Raw genomic sequence first — 10,699 nt, 5'->3', positions numbered from 1 at the left:
TCTCTCTCCCTCCCTTCCTCCCTCCCTCCCTCCCTCCTTTCTTCCCTTCCTTCCTTTCTTTTTTCTGAGACAGGTTCTTAGCTAGCCCAGGCTAGCTTTGAACTGGATATACAGCTGAGGATGACCTTAAACTGATCTTCCTGCCTCTGCTCCCCAAGTGCTGGGATTATAGGTGTGTACCATCACACCTGGGCTCAGCCACCACTGCTTTTGTTGTTTTAAAACAAGTTTTCTCTGTATAGCCCTGGCTGTCTTGGAACTCTCTGTGTAGACCAGGCTGATCCCAGAGATCTGCTGCTTTGCTGGGCCACCACACAGGGCTTTCATGAGCCACGGTACAAGAGTGCTTTCTGGTGAGTCTGTACAGAAATGGCCACTCAGTCTTGCTGTTAAATTCCACACGGTGTGACGGAGTGAGAGAAATCAGTCCAAACTACAGCAAAAACTGTTTCAATCTCATTTTTGAGAGGCTTGTATTACATTTGTTTATTTTTTGCGTGGGCATGGAGGGACATGTGTAGAGGTCAGAGGGTAACTTGGACAGGTCGGTTCTCTTCTTCCACTGTATGGGTCCTAAAGACTGAATCCAGGTAAACTGCTATCCCACCTCACTGGCCCCAATCTCCGCTTTGGTGTTCTGTGACTCTAGGTTCCATTTTTCTGAGCCTTATTCTTACCAAATGTCAAATGCGCTATGTCCCTGACAGGGGTGGTGTGAGGGTCAATAGGGAAATTATGTGAAAAAATTCACATTTTCCTCTCCTTTCCTCTCCTTTTTTAGTTGTTTGTATTTTTGACACAGGCCTCACCACGGTAGCCCTGTCTGGCTCTGTACTCGCAGTGATCCCCATGCCTCTGCCTCCCAACTGCTAAGACGACAGGCGTGTGTCAGCCCCATATTTCCATCTCCCAGGCCTCTCAGGATGCTTCCACTGCTTCCTGTTGTCGTCTGTGAGTTTGGTGTTGGTGGGCGCCCCCAAACCAATCACCCTGTGACTAAGCTCGAGATATGATTTGGCCACACTCAGTTTTCTTACTAAACAACCGTATTTAAATTGTGTTTCTCACTTAACTAAACAGTGTCACTGACTTAAGGGGTCCATCCCCAGGACCCTCACAGCGGAAGGTGAGAACCAACTCCTGAAGGTTGTCTCCCAGCTCATGTGGCACGCTAGCAGCTCTTCCCCACCAGAATTTTTAGAAATGTAAAATGCAGCCCAAAAATGCTAAGTGGCTTGATTTAAACAATAACAAGAGAAGCATGTTCGTACCTAATGAAGGGGTAGGATTTCGCTCAGCTTTTCTCTGCGTGGGGGAAGGGGTTGGTGGCATATTTGTTCACTCACTGAATGGACTGGCTAAATAGAGAACATCTCACATCTGCTTTACCGGATAAGATGAAGAAGCAATAAAAGGCTGGGCGGTGGTGGCGCACGCCTTTAATCCCAGCACTTGGGAGGCAGAGGCAGGCAGATTTCTGAGTTCGAGGCCAGCCTGGTCTTACAGAGTGAGTTCTAGGCTAGGACAGCCAGGACTACACAGAGAAACCCTGTCTCGAAAAACCAAAAAAAAAAAAAAAAAAAAAAGGAAGCTGGTGAGCTGAGCATTGGCAAGCACCTACCTCTCTTTGCCTCCTGACTGCAGACACCGTGAGACCAGCACTTTAAGGCTTCTAGACTGAAGACTCCCCACCATGAGGGACCAGACCCTCCCACTGGGAGCCAAAACAAATTCTTCCTTGTTCCGAGTATGTTGTCCCCATAAAGAAGAAAGTGACTGGAACACAAGCCTTTCCTTTTACAACCAGAGAAGCAGGTATAGGCTGGTTTGGATTAACTTTGAGCGTCTCTTCCTTTCAGATGGACGTGCTCAGATTTGTAGGCGCTCTGCTGCCACCTGCTGTTACATTTGAGCTTGAAAGCCCTGGTTACTCTTGGGGAAGCTTCCATTCCCAGTACCCACGTGATGGCTCACAACTGTCTGGAACTCCACTTCCAAGAGACCCAACACCCTCTTCTGGCCTCCAGAGGTGCCAGGCATATATGTGGTGCATGTATATATATACATGCAGGCTAAATGCTCATGCACATGAACGCTCAGAAGAAGCCCTGGATCTGAAACCCATATGTTGTTACCTGTTTCCAGGATCTCCAACCCTATCAAGCCTTTAAACCAGGGATGGCAGCTTATCCTGTAATCCCAGCATGGGGGGAGGGGTGCCTGGTAGGAATCTGAGCCCAGATACCAATTTTTTTTGTTTTTTTTGTTTTTTGTTTTTTGCTTTTTCGAGACAGGGTTTCTCTATATAGCCCTGGCTGTCCTGGAACTCACTCTGTAGACCAGGCTGGCCTCGAACTCAGAAATCTGCCTGCCTCTGCCTCCCAAGTGCTGGGATTAAAGGTGTGTGCCACCACCAACTGGCTCAAAATATTTTTTTTTTTAAAAAAAGCTTTAAAATAGGAAACTGCTGAATATCATACAAATGTTACCCCAAATCACAACACAAACACCATCATCCCAGGTGTTTTGAAACTGAATGAGAGTTGGGGCTAGGGGTGGGGGTGGAGGAGTCAAAATTTTTTCAAGATGATTGTGCTGCACTTTAGAGAAGCCAAAATAACATTAGCTGTTGAGATAGTTTCCCGATAAGAAAGAAATCGGCATATTACTCTGGACACCTACGTATCGCCTTACATTTTACATTCGTTAAGCATGGGAGGTATACAGATGGCCTTGGGTTCTCTCAAGCACCATCAGCCTGGTCCTGGGGCTTTTAAACGTTGACACTCACAGTGGGAGTTCAAAGGGCACTCACTGCTCAGATCAGTTCTTAACTCGAGAAAAAACAAAAAACAACAAAACAAAAAAACAGCCAAGAGGTGGTGGCACACGCCTTTAATCCCAGCACTTGGGAGGCAGAGGCAGGCGGATTTCTGAGTTCGAGGCCAGCCTGGTCTACAGAGTGAGTTCCAGGACAGCCAGGGCTACACAGAGAAACCGTCTTGAAAAAAAAAAAAAAACAACCCTGTGGTTTTTCTCTGTGGTTTGGTGCGTGTTGAGGTGTGATGCTAGGTGCCCTCCATCCTGATACCTTAAGACAGGGATTATTTTTGAACCAGGAGTGCAAATTTGTGAGGTTTAGCAGCGATCTCCTTAATCCACTGAGCCATGTTCTTGGTCCCTGTGTTCCTATAGAGTTTTTGACTAGCTCAGGGTAAAGAGAGCTTATCTACAGGCCTTCCTGGGAGAAAATGGCCAGTCTTCTGAGATAAGCCGTGTGTTTACAAACTGATGGCAAACACCACTACTATTCCCAACTACTGAAATGTCTGGGGTCATGGCAGTAGTGTTCTTTGAGACAGGAACTAGTTATGTAGCCCAGGCTAGCCTAAATCTCACCTTCCTGTTTCCCATCACTTTACCTAACCTACTGGAAGTTTATTTCTTTTCAACCTCAAGTACTGCTGGAAAGACCACAGGGAAGAGTCAAAGTTGTAAACTGGAGTGAAAGACAAGATGCGCTTCTCTTCCGATGTCCTCACTCCCCCTAGTGGCAGCCTTACCCTGCCACTAGCCCCTTGCTCTTAGTCTTCCTCTCCACTCCTCTACAATTGGAGGAAATCTCACTTGCTTTAGGTGATGTTGTTAAAGGAGAGACAACATCTCAATAGCAATGTGCACACTAAGCTACTCTGCTTGCCAGTCAAGCAGCACTCTCAGACGGTGCCTCCGAGGCCAAAGCTTGCTCTCCCAGTCCACAGAGAATGAGTTCACGGCCCCTGTGCAAATGCCCTACTGAACATTGGTCTAGGGTCGGAGAGATGGCTCAGCTGTTAAGTTCACTCGGTGCTCTTCCAGAGGACCCAAATTCAGTTCCCAGCACCCATGGGAGACGACTCATAACCACCTGTAACTTTAGTTCCAAAGGATCCAGTGCCCTCTTCTGACCTCCATGGGCACCTGCATTCATGTGCATGCATCTGCATACACACACACACACACACACACACACACACACGATTAGAAATTAAAAAGAAATAAGGAAATAAAAGCGTGTACTGGCTGCTTTTGTGTTGACTTGACACAAGCTAGAGCCATCAAATAGGAGGGAGCCTCAGTTGAGGAAACGCCTCCGAGAGATCCAGCTGTAAGGCATTTTCTCAGGTAGTCATCAGTGGGGAAGGGCCAGATTATTGTGGTGGTGTCATTTCTGGGCTTGTGGTCCTGGGTTCTGTAGGAAAGCAGGCTGAGCAAGCCAGTAAGCAGCACCCCTCCATGGCCTCTGCATCGGCTCCTGCCTCCAGGTTCCTGCCCTGTTTGAGTTCTGGTCCTGACTGCCTTTGGTGATGAACAGCAATGTGGAAGTGTAAGCCAAATTAACCCTTTCCTCACCACCTTGCTTTTTGGTCACTACATTTCACCACAGCAGTGTTCACTCTAAAGACAGAGGCCCACCCAGTGCAGGTCTAGCACGGTTGGGTTGTTCAAAGTTTATCAAACTCATTTTGAGTCATAGTGTACATTTTCTTCGATAATTAAACTAACTGAATGAATTATAAGTGCACCTGGTTTGCTCAGTTTAGGTATCGTTTGTTTCTTTTTGAAACAAGATGCTGTATATATGTGTAGGGTAAACGGGCCAAGGAAACAAAAATCTGACCCTCACTTGACCCAGAGATCATGGCCAAGAACACCTAGACTCTGACTTGACCCTAAGCCAGAGACCAGGGCCAAATCAAAAACAAACAAACAAGCAAACAAACAAACACCAATTCCTGAGCATGAAAACCTACCTACCCCTGGGCATAAAATCCTATCAATCTCTGGACTTGCCCCAAGGCCAGGCCACAGAATCTCACTAATCCCCGAGCTTCCCCACCCTGGAAAGCTCTGCATTCTAAAAACTCTCCAAATAAAGCCTGCCTTCTGCTTGGGTCTCTGCTGCTTCCTGTCTGAGCAGAGGCGGCCACCCTCTTGTTCCCCTCCCAATAAAATCTCTAGTGTGAGGTTTGTTGTGCGGGCTGACTCTGTGCCATTCCTTGGCTCCTGACAGCCAGGATTCCTTTCCCTTGAGAGCTGTACCACAGGAGAAAACTAAAAGGACCAGTATTGGTACAAGACACATCAATACCAAGTTCTCAGCCCAATGGAGATTTATTTGTCCCAGAGGCATAAAGGGGAGGGAATGCGATCCAAAGGCAGGAGAAAGAGAACAAGGAGTACGAGAAAAGGGGCAAGGGAGGGGAAGGGTATTTGCCCTAGAGGGACAAAGGATTACCTCTGGATAGACAGTAGACAGATGTAGCCCAATGGAAAATGGCAGTTTATAAAGGTAAAGGGTGCCTGGCCCATAGGGAGTGGCAATATTAGGAGGTACAGCTTTATTGGAGGAAGGGTGTCATCAAGGGGCGTGCTTTGGGGTCTCAGAAGCTAGGCCCAGATTCAGTGGATCACTATCTCTTCCCCGTCATCTGCAAATCAAGATGTAGAATTCTAAGTTCCTTCTCCAGCATCATGTCTGCCTACATACTGCCATGATGATAATGGACTAAACCTCTCAACTGTAAGCCAGCCCCAATGAAATGTTTTCCTTTATAAATGCTGCTGTGATCATAGTGTCTCTCAACAATAGAAACCTTAACTAAGACAAGGGTATTCCCTCTTACCCACTCCTTCCTAGTGGTACCAACCTGTCCCATCCCCTTGCTGGGAAGGACCTCCCAGCTAAAGTGAGGCTTCTATTTCCTTCGCTCTCCTCATCTGCTTGACCCCAGGGCCACCAGCTGATCTCCTCCTTGTCCTCCAAACCACACAATGTGACACATCTTTTCCCATACCAGTGTCTCATGTAGATCCTGGGACTGGGATACCCCAAACCCCTCTATAACCACAATCACCCTTTCTCATCATTCAATTACAAAACCCCACCAAATATGTCACCCAGACTCAATAACTGCTCTTTCTCCAAAGCCTCAGGGGTCTTAAGCCTCTCATCTTTGATCTTTTAGGAAAAAAATCTTCTACACCCCATCTCTCTGTCCCTTTAACATTCTCATATATGCAGTTATAAACCAAGCAGAACCTACCATTTACTTCAGGATCTTCAACGTATCAACTTGACAGTGGTTCCTCTTCACCCCATGGTTCCCAACCCTGGTACCCTCCTCTCCACCATCTCCTTACAAACTTCTCATTGCTTTCACTTCAAAGATGCCTTCTTTTCCGTTCCTCTTGATTCCCAGTTGGGACTGACCTACACACTTACCTTTCTACCCAATTCACTTAGACCACCCTACTCCAGGGGTTCAGGGACAGCCCACACCTATTTGGCCAGGCTCTAGCCTCTGATTTACTCTCTTTACCTGATCCTAAACCCAAGCTTATACAATACGTAGACAATCTTCTCTTTTGTAGTCCGTCTCTGCAAATTAGCCAAACCAACATCTCTACCTTATTCAACTTTCTGTCTGGCCAGGACGTAGGGTCTAACCCTCTGAGGTCCAGCTGCCCGCCCCTCTGGTCACTCATCTGGGATTAGCTATTGCTCCAGCTCACAAGGCCTTTGCCCTAGATAGAAAAGACTTGATTCAGTCACTCACAGACCCCACCACCAAGGACGAAATTCTACCCTTCCTAGGGATGGCTACCTTCTTACATCCTTAGATTCCTTCTTTCTCTCTTCTTGCCTGCCCTTTACATGAGACGGCTCTTGACACCTCATACAACCTCTACTTTTGCCCATTGCCAAGCCCTCTTGTAACCTTCAATAGGCCCTCCCCAAGGTGTCCACCATACATCTTCTGGATTTAATTCCCCACTTCTCTTTCCAGGGTACAGAAAAGGAGGGATATGCCCTCAGAGTCCTGGGTCACCAAATGGGACCTTCCCTAACACCTGTTGCATACTTACTTAAAAAATCAGACCACACTACCCACGGATGGGCATCTTGCCTACATGCTCTGGTGGCCACAGAGCTTCTTCTATATGAATCAAATAAGTTAACCTTCAGGTGGTCCATTACTGTCTTCCCTCCTCACCACCCAGCTTCTAACACACAAAGGCCCCCAAATGCTATTCCTTTCCCAGGTTCTTTCTCTTCAAGTAGCTCTGGTAGAGGACGCCATCTTTATCTTTCTGCCACACCCATGTCTCCACACTTCAAACGAACTCAAGTTCCCAATTTGACTCTCTCGAGGTACGTATGGACCATTAGTTTCTGCTACTCATCATATTTGGTTCCGAATTCTAGAGGCTGCCTCTTCAGCTGCCTCTTCCCTCCACCTGCTCTAACCGTCTGTCTGTCTCTCCTCATCTATTGGTTAAGCGTCCTCTCTCTGGCTCCTGGAGCCTGCCGCATTCTCTGGGGCCCCACAATGAAGGCAACTGTCTAGTTCTTGCTCCTCTAGATACTTGCTCCTCTCCCTCCACTCTGTGTTTCCTTGCCTCTCCCCTCAGAAGCTGCCTGCTAAGTCCCTCAGCCTCCTTAAGGCCTTCCGGGCCTCTGTGAGCCTCTGCAACCTTGTCTTTCCTGTCTCTCCACTCCATCCGAGAAGTCTCACAGCTTCTCCATGTTCTCCTGGGCTGCTTTGCCTCTCAGCTCCCACTTGGGGCTTAGAGAAACTCCCTCCAACAGAGTTCCTTTTCCATCTCTTTCCTCTTCCCTCCACGGACTTAGACTTTATTAAAGACATGCTCTGTTACTACAAACAGTCTTGGTACAGTCCAATGACCAGTACTGGCATGCTTGATTTTCAATGGCGGCAGCTTCTGCCATTGCACAAACAATCTGAAACTGATCCAAAAATCTTTTATAAATAAATTTGCTCTCTTCTCCTGTCATTCATGTCTACCCCTGTCCAGGGTAGCTCTCATACACACGGATATCCACCCCAGAGCTGTAACACTGTAATAGGGGAAGCCTTTCCCTTCAGAGCTGTAACACTTACAGTGTAGCCCAAACTCACAGTCTTCCTACTTAAGCATTCCAAATGCTGGTGGACAAGTCCGCATTGCCAGGCCTAGGACTCACCTACAACTTAAAAAAATATATATACAGCTATCTATGTGGCCTTGAACTCAGAGATCCACCTGTCTTCTGCCTCCTGGGTGCCAGGATTAAAGGCATGTGCCACCACTGCCCAGACAGTAATTTATTTAATAGAGCAATGATATTATTATTTCCAGAATGTTTTAAGATGACCTAAGCATGGTAACACACACTTTAAAACTCAGGGATTGGGGTGGGGGTGGGGGGTATAGAGAAGGGCCAGGAGCTCAAGGTCATCCTTGGCTACATATTTAAAGCCAGTCTGGTTGTAGGAGGCCCTAATGGGAGTTGGGGGAAGGACAAATGGAATTGTATTGTATGATACTGTAACTTTTTTTAAAAGGATTTATTTATTTCTTATATGTGGGTACACTGTCACTGTCTTCAGACACACCAGAAGAGGGCATCAGATCCCATTACAGATGGTTGTGAGCCATCATGTGGTTGTTGGGAATTGAACTCAGGACCTCTGGAAGAGCAGTCAGTGCTCTGAACCGCTGAGCCATCTCACCAGTCCGGTAGTGTACCTTTAAGATTGACTTTTTCATCCATGGTAAGTTCCTTGAAATCAAGCAAGTTGTCATCATCTATATTCGTGTTTTATTCCTTTATATCTCTGAGTGGTCACCACTGTACCAGGTGCACAGTGTACCTGGGCTTTCAGCACCCGGGGGGCATTAGGGTTGTTTCTGTCCAGTTTTTAGCACTTAACTTTGAAAATAATTAAGATTTATTATTTCTATAAATGTGTGTGTGTGTGTATGTGTGTGTATGAGTGTATGCCACACACTTGAGGGTGTCTGTAGAGGCCAGAAGAGGGTGTCACATCCCTCAGAACTAGAGTTATGCATGGCTATAACTACCTGGCAAGTGTTCTTCACTACTGAGCCATGCCTCCCACCCCTCGATGTTCTCATAGGCCAGGGATGGTGGTTCAGGCTGTAATCCCAGGATTGGGAGGCTGGAGCAGGAAGACTCCAAACTGAAGGCTTTCTGGGCCACAAAGTGAATTTAAATCCACCCTGTGATATAAAGCAAAATCCTGTCTACATAGTGAGCTCTGGGACGGACAGGGCTATATCAAACAAAAACAAAACAAAATAAAACAAAAACCCTGTCTCTGGTATGGGGGTAGGAAAGAAGAAAGAAAAGAAAAAATGTGGTGGACAGTGCTGACTTCTGGCTTCTACTGATGAAGGCACAGGCAAGCACACCTGCAAACACACATGTATGACACACAAAAATAAAAATGAAAAATTAAGCGTGTGGGCCAAAAACAAGCCAGAATATGAGATACTGTTTTCCTTTCCTAGTTATTTAAGAAACTGTGTACATTCAGTCTCTGTTCTGCTTCCTAACAGGGCTCAGAAGCTCTTGTCATTTCCCTAGTAACAGGGCCACTGTGAGAACATTTTCAGTCTTTGGTCCTGGCTGGAGTTCCTGACCCAGAGACCCCATGACCTCTGTCATTTCCTGAAATATTAACAATAGCTTTTCACTTCAATACCATGACTCTTAGACACCTGGATAGCCACGGGATACAGACTGCCAAGGAAAACAACTGTGTCATGAGAGGCCCTACCCTTGACCTTGGAGAAGGGCTTAGAGCAGAAAGTTTAACCAGTGGCTGACAATTTCATCAACCACATTAGTGATACCTACACAATGGGTTTGGGGAGCTTCCGGGTTGCTGAAGATGAGGAGCTGTCTAGAGGCTGATGGTCAGGTGACGGCTGAGAAGCTCCTTCTCCCCTCCCACGTACTTTGTCTTGTGTGCCTCTTCATCTAGATAGTTGGAACTTTTATACTATCCTTATAATAAATGTCACATGTAAGTAAAGCACTTCCCTGGGTCCTGTGTGTAAGCATACATGTACATGTGTGTGCTTATGTGTACACGTGCATACTGAGGCTCTATCCCTCTCCGACCTCATAGTTTTGAGACAGGGTTTCTCCTAATCCCAGAGCTCACTGCTTGGCTGGCTACACTGGCAGTCAATGAGTTCTGGGGACTCACTTGTCTCCATGAGAGGCTCTAGCCCACCCCCACCCCACCCCTACCCCCAGCTAGGGTTACAGACACAGCCCACCACATCCCAAATTTTTAGTGTGGATCCTGGGAATCCAAACCCAGGTCCTCATGTTTGTGAAGTAGGCTCTTTACCAACTAAACTATTTTCCCCAAGGCCCTGGCTTTCACATCCAGAGACAAGGACTCACATAGCCCAGGCTGGCCTCAGATTCTCTGTTGATAAGGATGATCTTGAGATCCTGATCCTCTTGCCTGTATTTCCTAAGTGCTGGGATTATAGGTTTCTATTGCTAGCTGTTTGAAGAGGTGCTAGGGAATCAAACCCAGGGCCCCATGCATGCGAGATAAACATGTTACCAATGGAACTATATCCCCAGTCCCTGTTTGTCTGGGCTCTAAGTGCCTTACTCTACCCGAGGAGACAGTCAGACCAGAAGAGCATCACATCTAAGGACTTGAGAAAGGCATCTGAAGTGGGACTCTAAAAGAAAACCAAGGGTACCTGTCTGGCATTTGCTGGGGAATGTCTTAGTGCGTGGGGCACAAAGCCTGCACGCTGGATTCGGTGTATACCATGTTAAGGGTCCAATGGGCATTAGTTAGCTGCTTGTCCTGGGCAG

This window comes from Grammomys surdaster, unplaced genomic scaffold (assembly GCF_004785775.1).
Source record: "Grammomys surdaster isolate TR1022 unplaced genomic scaffold, NIH_TR_1.0 187, whole genome shotgun sequence".
NCBI classification, from domain to species: Eukaryota; Metazoa; Chordata; class Mammalia; order Rodentia; family Muridae; genus Grammomys; species Grammomys surdaster.
This window is presented reverse-complemented; position numbering follows the sequence as displayed.